Source organism: Helianthus annuus, chromosome 14 (genome assembly GCF_002127325.2).
Source record: "Helianthus annuus cultivar XRQ/B chromosome 14, HanXRQr2.0-SUNRISE, whole genome shotgun sequence".
Taxonomy (NCBI): Eukaryota; Viridiplantae; Streptophyta; class Magnoliopsida; order Asterales; family Asteraceae; genus Helianthus; species Helianthus annuus.
The window spans coordinates 161,886,930-161,898,877 of NC_035446.2; positions in this window are offsets into that span (position 1 = coordinate 161,886,930).

Sequence of the window (11,948 nt, forward strand, 5' to 3'; positions counted from 1 at the left end):
TTACCCTCTCCTTTCTGCTCAAGGCATCTGCGACTACATTAGCCTTGCCTGGATGGTATCTGATCTCACAATCATAATCATTCAGAGTTTCCATCCAACGTCGCTGTCTCATGTTCAATTCTTTCTGGTTGAACAGGTGTTGGAGGCTTTTGTGATCGGAATAGATCACACATTTGGTACCATACAAATAGTGTCTCCACAACTTTAGTGCAAATACAACGGCACCCAACTCCAAATCATGGGTGGTGTAATTCTTCTCATGCACCTTCAACTGTCGTGAAGCATAGGCAATGACCTTGCCTTTCTGCATTAACACACAACCCATCCCGGTGTGTGATGCATCACAGTAGACTACAAATTCATCAATCCCATCAGGTAACATCAACACGGGAGCGTTACTCAATTTCTGCTTCAAAATGTCGAATGACTCTTGCTGCTTAGGTCCCCAATTGAACTTGCTATTCTTGCGAGTCAGCAAAGTTAGGGGTGCTGCAATTCTTGAGAAATTCTCGATGAATCTCCTGTAGTAGCCTGCTAAACCTAGGAAACTACGGATTTCCGTAGGCGTCTTTGGCTCCTACCAATTCATGATAGCCTCAACTTTAGCGGGATCCACTTGAATACCGTGCTCACTGACCACATGTCCAAGAAATTGGACTTCTCTCAACCAAAATTCACATTTTGAAAATTTTGCATATAGCTTTTCTTGATGAAGCAGTTTCAGAATACAACGGAGGTGTTTTTCGTGGTCAGCTTGATTTTTGGAATAGATGAGGATGTCATCAATGAAGACAATAACAAATTTGTCCAAATATGGCTTGCAAACGCGATTCATGAGATCCATGAATGCGGCAGGCGCGTTAGTGAGCCCGAAAGGCATCACTAGGAACTCGTAGTGACCATAACGAGTCCTAAACGCAGTCTTGTGCACATCTTCATCCTTAACCTTCAATTGATGATATCCCGACCTCAGATCTATCTTGGAGAAATAGCTTGCCCCTTGAAGTTGATCAAACAAATCGTCGATCCTGGGCAAAGGATACCTATTCTTGATAGTAACCTTGTTAAGCTCTCAGTAATCGATACATAATCGCATCGAACCGTCTTTCTTCTTGACAAACAAGATCGGCGCTCCCCAAGGAGACGAACTAGGTCTAATGAAACCTTTGGCTAATAAATCGTCTAGATGTGTTCTTAATTCCTTCATCTCCGTTGGTGCTAGTCTATAAGGCGCTCTAGCGATAGGTGCAGCTCCAGGAATGATATCGATCCTGAATTCCACTTGCCTGTCTGGAGGCAAACCAGGCAGTTCTTCCGGGAATACTTTAGGATACTCTGATATAACAGGAATGTCCTGAATCTTGGGCTTTTGCTCATCAATGGTCACTTGTGCCATATAGATAACACAACCATTCTTCAAACATTTGGATGCTTTGAGCATAGACACTTGCTCAGGCAATCCATGATGTGTATCTCCCTGAATGGTGAGAGGCTCACCGGATGGAGTCTTGATTACTACTTGCTTCCTATTGCATACAATCTGGGCTTGGTTATGCGATAACCAATCCATGCCCAATACTACATCGAAACCGGCTAACTTAAAGGGTAGCAGGGAAAGAGGAAAAGAGTGGTTCCTAATGGATATAGCACATCCATCTAACACAGTCGAGACGGTTTCTAAAGTTCCATCTGCCAACTCTACCTCATAATTTGCACTTAAGGCTTTAACAGGCAATCCTAACAGCTCACAGAATTTACTATCCACAAAAGATTTATCTGCTCCAGAATCAAACAATACTCTTGCGTAAACGTCATTAATGAGAAACGTACCAGTTATGACGTTATCGTTTTGGATGGCCTCCTGCACATTCATCTGGAAGACCCTGTCATTGGTCTTCTTCCCATCTTCAGTCTTCTTGACATTCTTTGGGCAGTTGGTCTTGATGTGCCCCTTTTCATTGCAACTGTAACAAGTTGCATCTTTCAACTTCTTGCACTCAAGAGTTCTGTGCTCAGAAGACTTACATATCCCACACATCTTGGGTTGGGATTTCTGTTCGAACCTGCACCTCCCAAAATGGTGCTTCCTACAAACCTTGCACTTGGGCCTATCGCCCGACTGTTGCTCGCTCCTCCTGGCCTCAGATCCCTTCTTACTGTCACGGTTCCCCCTATGTTTCTTGCTCGATCGACGTGAATTATCATCTTCACGTTTCCTCTTGTCAGAATCCGCATTCTTCAAGGTTCTTAGTCTCACTGCATCTTGAGTGAGGGACAGAGATAAATCGGTTACAGATCTGAATGTGATAGGTCTAGAGGCCTTCACACTAGCCTTGATTTCTGGGGCTAAACCCCCAATAAAACGCGCGATTCTCTTGGGTTCAGGGGTTACCAGGTAAGGAACCATTCTGGACAAGGTGTTGAAACTGGTGAGGTATGCCTGGCAGTCTAGGTTTTTCATAACCAGAGATAGGAATTCAGATTCTATTCGTTCAACCTCATGCTGAGGGCAGTAGTTATCCTTGACAAGAGCAACAAATTGCTTCCAAGACATATTGTACAAGGCAACTTTTCCAGAAGCCTGGATCAACGCTCCCCACCAAGCTAGCGCCTCCCCCTTGAAAGACTGGGATGCAAACTTAACCATATCCTTCTCAGCACAACCACTGATGTCTACCACTGTCTCTATCTCATCAAGCCATGTCATGCAGTCTACTGCCCCTTTTTCTCCAGTAAACTCCCGAGGTTTACATGATACAAAATACTTATACGTGCAACCCTTAGCACATGGGGCTTCATCAAACACAATCTTCTTGGGGTGAACACTGTTTTCATTCGAGGAGGGTCGGTCATCATCTTTCTTAGATTTGGGTGGAGTAGGTGGTGGTTTGTTGTGAGCCTCATAATGATTCTTTGGTTTAGCCTGCGGTGTAGGTAAGGTTCTACTACGGATCTCACTGTACTCACTGTACTGTCGTTCTAAGGCTTTTGCTACCGCATCATTCACAATTGCTTTTAACTCAGCACCAGTTACTAAGAATTTTGCATCATCACGGTTCCCTACCGGATGGCTATTGAGTTCCTCTGATCCAGCCATGTAGCTTCAATTGCTACATATAAATGATGGACAAGGTTTTTAACTCAAAGGCTCTTATAGTATTTTATGTTTTATTAACCAAGGTTTTAAATTGCCATTTTAGGTTAATTCGTTAAAACATTAGGATTTTACTATTATCCTATGATACTTCATTATTGGCACATAAGGCCTAGTCACAAGGACAGTTAAAATAAATAATTAAGATTTTATAGTATCTAGGCGTGTTAGGTTGAATCATAGTTCATTTCCATTTAATAACAGGGAGTCATAAGCTACCACTGTCCTTAGTCACGGAGGACATTTAATTATTGCCCACAGGCACTTCACTTCAAAGAAGTGGTTAAATAATTAAGGGAATTTAAAATTAACCCTTTATGAGAGATGGCCTGTGTGACTTTACTGATTCACAGTTTGCCAAAATCATTAACATACTAACAGATGTTAATAATTGGAATCTATTGTGTGGGTTGTACCATCTTGGCCAGGTTTGCAATAACACAAAGGCTAGGTTTTACCTCCAAGATTCTTTAATAATCAACGCAGAATAGTCCTAAATTGAGATGTTAATTATGGATCTTAACCTAGTTATGGAACTACCATCTTGGCCTTGTTTTATAAACCAAAAGGCTAGGTCTTGGTTCTCTTTAGGTTTTACCAAATTTAATATAATGGCAGATCTTTTTAATTTTCATTAATTTTCATATTTCATGCAGATAATTAATCAAAATGAAAACTTAACTAAACCATCTCATAAATTGTCTTAAACAAGTACAACATTTGCCCAAAACGGGACTTCTACAAAAACAAATGCCCACGCAGGAGCGGAATTCAAGAACAAACCCACGCAGGGGTTAACTAACCAAACATGCTCACGCAGGAGCAGAGTACAAAATAACAAGCTCACGCAGGAGCTGAATACTGAAGCAAAAAGTCCACGCAGGGACTGAATTACAACTAAATAAAAATAACAAGGATCTTCAATAGTCCCTCCTTTTGGACTTTCCCTTGATCAGATCTGATAGTCCTTTGAAGAATCCTCTGTTGTGTCTGCGCTCAGTCTGAATTTCCCGTTCACAACGGTCTAGCCTCTCAAGGACTTCTTGCTGGCGTTCTGGAGGAATTATCTGTGGCTGTGGCGGCTGGTACACCGGTGGAGGAGGTGGCGGATGCTGGTACCCAAAAGTCGGGTAACCAGTAGTCCAGAGTCCTCCATAAGGCCCCTCTGGGTGACTAGCATTGTAATCCCATGCTTCCTGATATGGATCCACACCAGCGTAGTTGTAGTTGTAGTGGGTATGCGCCGGTTGCTCAAAAGGATTATACGCCGCTGAACCGGCGTAAGCAGGGATTGGGTTATCGAAACCCAATGGTGGTGCCACAGGTACTGAGTTGATTTCTGGAATGGGGCTTGATGGACCCCCCAATTGTGGTTCTTCTTCTTCCTCCTGAAGTGGAGGATAATGGCTGCCACTTGATGTTGGGGTGTGCTGATGCGGACACCCCCTCGCACGGACATCCGTGCGTTCGACCTCCTCCGCCTCGGTGGCTCCGGAGGCGGCTGCTGTTCCACTGGTGGTGGTGGTGGCGGAGTAACTGCCATGAAACGAGAATCCTGAGAAGGATCCTGTTGCTGTTGCTGCTGCTGTTGTTGCTGCTGGTAGGGGGACGAGTGGTGTGAGGGGGTAAATACCAGTCGATGTTTCGGAACCTCTCCTCGTAGCTGTCTGGACCGCGATAAGGCGATCCGTGGAAAGATGATCCGTCTGAGATCTCTATCGGGTGGTTGGGCGTCCCCGTAGCAGGCTCCATAGGGTCAGTATCCTCGTCCATATCGTTATCCCCAGAGAACTGGTCTTCCGGTCCAAGTGGGTTAAAACCCACGGGTTCTGGAAAAACGTTGGCCGGGTTGAACCGGCTCTGGAAGGTTGGGGTTGGGTCACCAAAGGAGTGGTGAGAGTTGGATCTCTGCAGAGGTATAAAGGCTGGTGGTCATAGTAATGGATGGGGTTCGCCGGTGCGAAGATCCGGCTTCGTGATCATGACCCGTGACGGGTCCCTTGCCTCGACCGCGGAGAAATCTTGGTGGCATGATGACCTGCATACATGATTTAAATAACAACCACAATATAATTTATAAAAGACTCAAAATAAAACAAAACAGAGTTGGTCCTATGTTCATTGTCTAGACTTGGAGCTCGAAGAATGTGCAATTTGTGCACTGAGATTAAACACAAAAGGCTAGTGTTTAATTCACTCAGTGTTGGCTCTGATACCAACCTGTCACACCCCGAATTTCCACGTGTCACCGGTGGGCCCGGTGGGGGATTAACTTGACGTAGTTGATATCATCATAGTCAAACAACACAAATTTATAATGCACAGCGGAAGCAAAAGAAATAGATTTATTTCAACCATCGAATGTAATATTTAAGTATCACAAGTAGTCGAAATAGATCCACAGGCGGATCGGAATAAAAGGAGAAAATTGTTCAACAGATAAATGCATCCCACAGCTTGCGAGACTCTATGATGCTAAGGAGAGACCAGCCTATTACGTATAGCACCTGCACTTAATCTTTTTGGGGAAAATACGTCAGTTTACACTGGTAAATACAATTTAACTGACTCATTTTGAAAAGGTTTTAAAAATTGATTTAAATGCTCAAGGCACAAAACATTTTATAACTTGGGAATAATTAATCAAAGTTAAACTTGTAAAAGATTTACATGTTTGTTGTGCGTTCAGTCGCCCGAGTCATGTCGGGTTTAAGGTTAATTGACACACCACTCAGTATGAGTCCGCGGCGAGAAGCCAACGTTTATACCTTAATAAAATGGACATAATACCGGGTGTACGCCTACCCCGGGTGTCAAGGTCGTGGCCAAAAATGATGCCAAGGATATCCGGGACATGGTCAATAAGCTCCCAAAGGCGTAAAAACAAACAAAACCAAGTTTTCAAACGGGTCACATTGATAATACCCAACTACTAATGAGTTGGGGTCAATTGCCCGACCAAGCGGTATTTTATATACCGTACCCCCAAGCCCGTATAGGGAAAATAAGTTAAAAGTATTTACCTGAGCAAGTATAAACCACAAAAGCAAAAATGCAAGTGTCTTTTACTGGGCTCCTATTCTGGAACGAAGGTTTAATATAACCTATTAGAATCCTAACGGGTCTTTTAACATAGCCTAAGCTTAGACCGGTTAGTTTCGAAGAATAAATATGGTTTAATCGCGAGGAAGGCGAAAAACCGAAAAGGAATGTGACTTAGACCCTACAAGCTTGGATACTTGTATTACATGGGTAAACTAAGCACATTCTGGATTTAGAGACTAAGATGATACGATTTGACCCGTTTCGGCTAATATGCGTGAACTAGTCACATAAGCCGATCCGAACGCGAAAGTGCGTAACGAGTAACCATATAAGTCATATGCAAGTTTCCTGAGATTATATGCACCAAATGTGTTGTAATATCAGTAAGGTATGTCCAATTATGCCCCAAATGGTTTTAAATTCAATTTACGCCTTATAAGGGCATTTTAGTCATTTTAAAGGGTATAAAGAGTTAAACTAAGATTCTGAGTCTTATATCTGAATAAATCAGTAATTATATTTAGTTTATCATGTTATAACAGTAGGGTATCATATATATGTGAATTTTATTGATTACAACCATCTTATGTACCAAAAGGGCATTTTGGTAATTTCACATAAGCTTAAAGGGTCAAAATTGGGAATCTAAGTTTCTAACCCGGGTTTACTGTTATAATATAAATTTTTTTATAAAATATATCAGTAGGTATTAGACCTTTTATATAAAAACTAGTTTTGACATATACTATGTCGTAAAAATGCCTAAAAAGGCGATTTGGAGCCATTTCCGGGTTTTAAAGGAAAATCTGATATTTCTATAATTCCAGAAGGCTCAAAATATTATATTTAACATAATAAATCAGTAGGAAAAGGTTTGGGGTCAAAAGGTTTTGTAAAACTCATTTTATGGCCGAAAAGGGCAAAACCGGCATAAGCCGAATTAAGTTTAAAACCTTAAGTTATGCTCAGCCTAAAAAGAAATAAAAATCTTTAAAATTCCCAAAATATTATTACATAACAGCGGGTATAAGGTTTTTGTATAAAATTGTAACAACTCGAATTTTTGTGTCCAATGATGTGTTAACACGTGTCATTTGTTTACACGTGGCATTGATATTAAATAAAGGACTAATATTGACAAACCTTGAAAGTATATAAATTCGAGGGTTATAAATGTCAAACAAGGGTAAATATACTGTATAGTAACCCTAAGTGGTGCTTGTACCTTCAAACGAATAAATCATGGATCGTACGGAAGTGAAACGCGGAAAAAAGTGAGAGATTACAAGCTACAGGGGTTAACTGTGTCAACATGTTTAATTATACCTCTGAGTGACCCTTTAACGCTCCCGAGGCTTTGTAACAGTATTATACACTCACTAGAATATACTGTATAAATTCCGCGAAGTTCCGTTTTAAAACGAGAAAGTTATGATCGAATTCGTATAAGAAGGGTTAAAAGCGTCAACAATGAAAGTTAAGGCTTTCCAAATAATTAATAAACTAACCGGGGACTTAACAATGCGGGTAAATAACTCGAGGCCCTTAGTTGTAAATAATCGAGGGCCAAATCGCAAAGTTACCCCTTCAAAACCGAAAGGTCAGGTTAATAATTACGAAAGATTTCGTTATTAATTACCAGGATTTCGTCATGATTACAAAAGATTTAAAAAAACTTGAAAATCTAACCTCTCGCGACCCGCGTTATGTTCTGGGTTAAGTGAAGGCGGGCCGCGAGCCCCCTAAGATACGCGCCTGATTTTTAAACATCAGGCGGCCCGCGTACAAAATGCATGGATCCTCCATGCGGGCCGCGTGGGACGCCCAGATGCAGAAACTTTGGATTTTCATGCCTTTTGAACTAGTGAACGATCAAACAACCAATAAATGAGGCATGGGCGCCCCCTACTCGACCCATAGCACCATGGGACACCTGCCCATAATCCATGATCAGTGTAGACCAATGTGTAATGATCTAGAGGCATGTTGAGCACTATAAATAGGCATGTTATGTGCATAAGTGAACTCACACCTCAAACACTCATCTCTGATCATTTCTAGGGCTCTCAAGTGCTCTTCTCTTGTTCTGAAACTTACTACAAGTCTCTGTAAGTATACCATACCTTCCATAGTTCTGTCTTTGCTTAGTTTAGCTTATAAACCAAACCGTCGTAACTAACGGTTGTCATAGCTATAATTCACGAATGGTCCAGTGAATTGTCGAATCAAAAGTAGTTATGAGTTAGTATTTATGTGGGTAATAAACCCCTAAAAGGGTTTCCCCTGATCACCACTCTAACTATGTCAAATGTCGAGTCAAACGTGCACACAAAAAGTCAACAGAAAGCTATATTAGCGATTCTTGTATAAATTGTAATGCAGATGATATGAAACCTGTTTTGACACTTATAAAACATGATATTAAGTATATAAACTTGTCTACGCTCGTTTGAATCGACCATTTGCTATATTGACCCGGTTCGAAGCCGAATGTCGCAAAAGTTTGACTTTTGCTTTGACTTCAGTTCTGACCCGTTTTAGTGAGGTATAGATATGCCTTAGGACTCTCTTAGGACCAGGTTACATGATGGTATAACCCTCTGTGACCGGTTCATTGGTTGTCCGAGTCTTTTACGTATTTCCGTTAATCGCCTAAAAGCTGACCGTAACGCTCTTTTTAAAAAATAAAACGAGTATTTTGGACACGTGAACGGACCATAACCTTGCTTAGTAAATTATAAGCATGTCCTTAAAGTTTCACGTCAATCCGAGGTCTAGAATTAGAGTTATGCTAAAAAGCGCAATTAAAGTAAACTTTTGTAATAAACGACGCAATTAGCATAACGCCCATCTAAACCAAGATTTCATCACCAAAACTTTTACCCACTGTTGTAAAATAATATTTTTGGAATTTTAAAGATTTTTAATAATTTTTACCTTACTCATAACCTGCGGTTATGGCTACGGTTCGGTAAATACCGAATATGCCTTTTCGGCCAAAACTTGAGTTCTACAAGGTCTTTTGACCCGATTCCAGTTGCTACTGATTTTAAATAATAAATAAAGTATTTTAGACTCTATAAACTGTTCGGGAAACTCAGATTTCCTGTAGAACTCGAAAAGCTCTTTAAAAGTCTTTAAAAGGACCGAAAAACCCCTACGGGGCGTAATATTAACTTAAACTCGTTACGGGCACCACGGAAGGTATCCTACTGATACCACAACCTCTTTAAGGCATATTGACTCAGGAAACAAGTGTAGGACTCTCACGGTTACCCGTTGCGCCTATTGCGCACACGGTTCGACTTATGTAACTAGTTTACATAAACTAGCCGATATGGGTCAAACCATATTATTTTGACCCCAAAATCCAGAGTGTGAACTTTAAACCCATATAAAACAAGTCTCTGAACTTGTTGGGTTAGAATCACACTCCATTCTCGGTTTTCGCCTTTTCGCGCGATTAAACCATATCTATCTTTTGAAACCAACCGGTCTAGGCTACGGCTAATATAAAGACCCGTTAGGATTCTAATAGGTTAATTAAAACCTTCGTTCCAGAATAGGAGCCCCAGTAAAAGCTATCTGTGACGTAATCCATTAAGGAATATACTTGCAAAGGTAAATACTTTAACTTATTTTCCCTTATACGGGCTTGGGATACGGTATATTAATACCGCTTGATTGAGCATCATATCTTCCATCGCTTAGGTGGTTAATTGAATAATGTGATCGGCTCATTTAAACAGTCTTGTTACTTAAAAGCCTTTGGGGGGTTAATGACCGTTGTCCCGGATATCCTTGGCATCATTTTACGAAATGGCCACGACCTCGACATCCCGGTGTAGGCGTACACCCGGTATATTATGTCGACATTATTATTATTAAAAGACGTAGCCGTTGGTTTTTACACTACGGTTTTACGCAAATGTGGTGTGTCTATTAATCTTTAACCCGGACAGGATCCGGGCTACTGAACGCATAAAAGGACATGTAATTCGTTCACAAGATTTTAATAATTTTCCCAAGTTATAAAAGAGTTTGTGCCTCGTGCATTCAAATCAATTTTAATAAACATTTTCAAATGTGTCAGTTGAACGTATTTACCAGTGTAAACTGGCGTATTTTCCCCAAAAGATTAAGTGCAGGTACTACACGAAATTTGGCTGGTAATAGCTTCCTAGCATCACGAATAGTCTCGCAAACTTGATGCTGTATCTGACTGAACAATACTTTATTTTATTTATGATCCCCTGTGGATACAATTCGACTTCTGTAATACACTTGATATTACATTCAAAAGGTTGAATTATATTTATCTTTATGCTTCCGCTGTGCATTCATATAATTGTGTGGTTTGACTATATTGTTGCCAACTACGTCACGGTAATCCCCCACCGGGCCCACCGGTGATACACGTGGAAATCAGGGTGTGACAGGTTGGTATCAGAGCCACCATTGAGTGAATTAAACACTATCCTAACGTGTTTAATCTCAGTGACACAATTGCACATACTTGAGTCTAGACAAGAACATAGGACAAATTCGAATTGTTATTCCAATTTTGTCTTTTCTTTTATTATTGGTATTTAAAGTTTTATAAAGCAGGAAATATGCCGCCAGTGATTTTCCGAGGACGAGGAAGGGGAAGAAGGGGCAGAGGAGAGATCGTTACTCAACACGATCACGAAGCCGGGCCTTCAGGTACGCGAGCTCCTTCGACTACAAGGAGTGAAGAACCGCAGAGGCGAAGAGACCTTTACGAACCTGCGAGGCATTCCACCTCGCACAGCTCGACGCCATCATACCGGCACTCATACGGGCCAAATTCCGAGAATGACCCCAACAACCCGCAACCCTCCTTCATACCTTTACAACGTTCGGTATCGCACCGAAATTTTGACGACCCTACTCCATACTTCATAGGTCAGTTTAATCCAGCTGACTACATCCAGGAACCTTCAGGTTTTGTTCCACTAGGGCCACAAGATCACTTCTCCGAAGATCATATGGACGAAGATACTGATCCGACAGAACCTGCTCGTGGTACGCCCACGCATCCGATAGAAGTCTCTGATGGGTCATCCTTCCATGGCACACCCTATCAGGGACCTGATAGCTTTCAAGCGTTGTTCGACCGACATGAGTGGTACTACACGCCACCTCAGCAGACATCACAACAACCGCGACATCCGCAGGATCCCTCTGAGGATTCACGCTTCGTGGCAGTTACGCCACCACCTCCACCACCGGTACAGCCAGTAGTGCCTGATCCGCCAAGGCGTAGGAGGACAAATGCTCGTATGTCCACACGAGGAGGAGGGGATTTCCACTTCAGCACCCCTCGACACTCTATTAGTAGCCACTACCCGCCACTACAAGAAGAAGGACCTTCAAGTCCTGTACAGGAGGCGAACTCCGCACCAGCTGCACCAAATTCGCCACCATTTGGGTATGACCAACCCATACCTGCTTATACGGGTCCAACGGCTTACAACCCGTTCGAACCGTCACAAGCACATTACAACTACAATTATGAGCACGACCCATATGTGGTGTCGGCTAGATATAATGCACAATATCCCGACGGAGCTCATGGGAACATGGGAGCACCGGACTACTCAGCTCATGGGTATCCAATACCTCCCAGACCTCCAGTTCCGCAACAGGCGCCACAACCACGTTTCTCTCCTCCTGAGCAGGAAGAGATACTCCAACGATTGGATCGCGTGGAGAGAGAGTTCGAGGA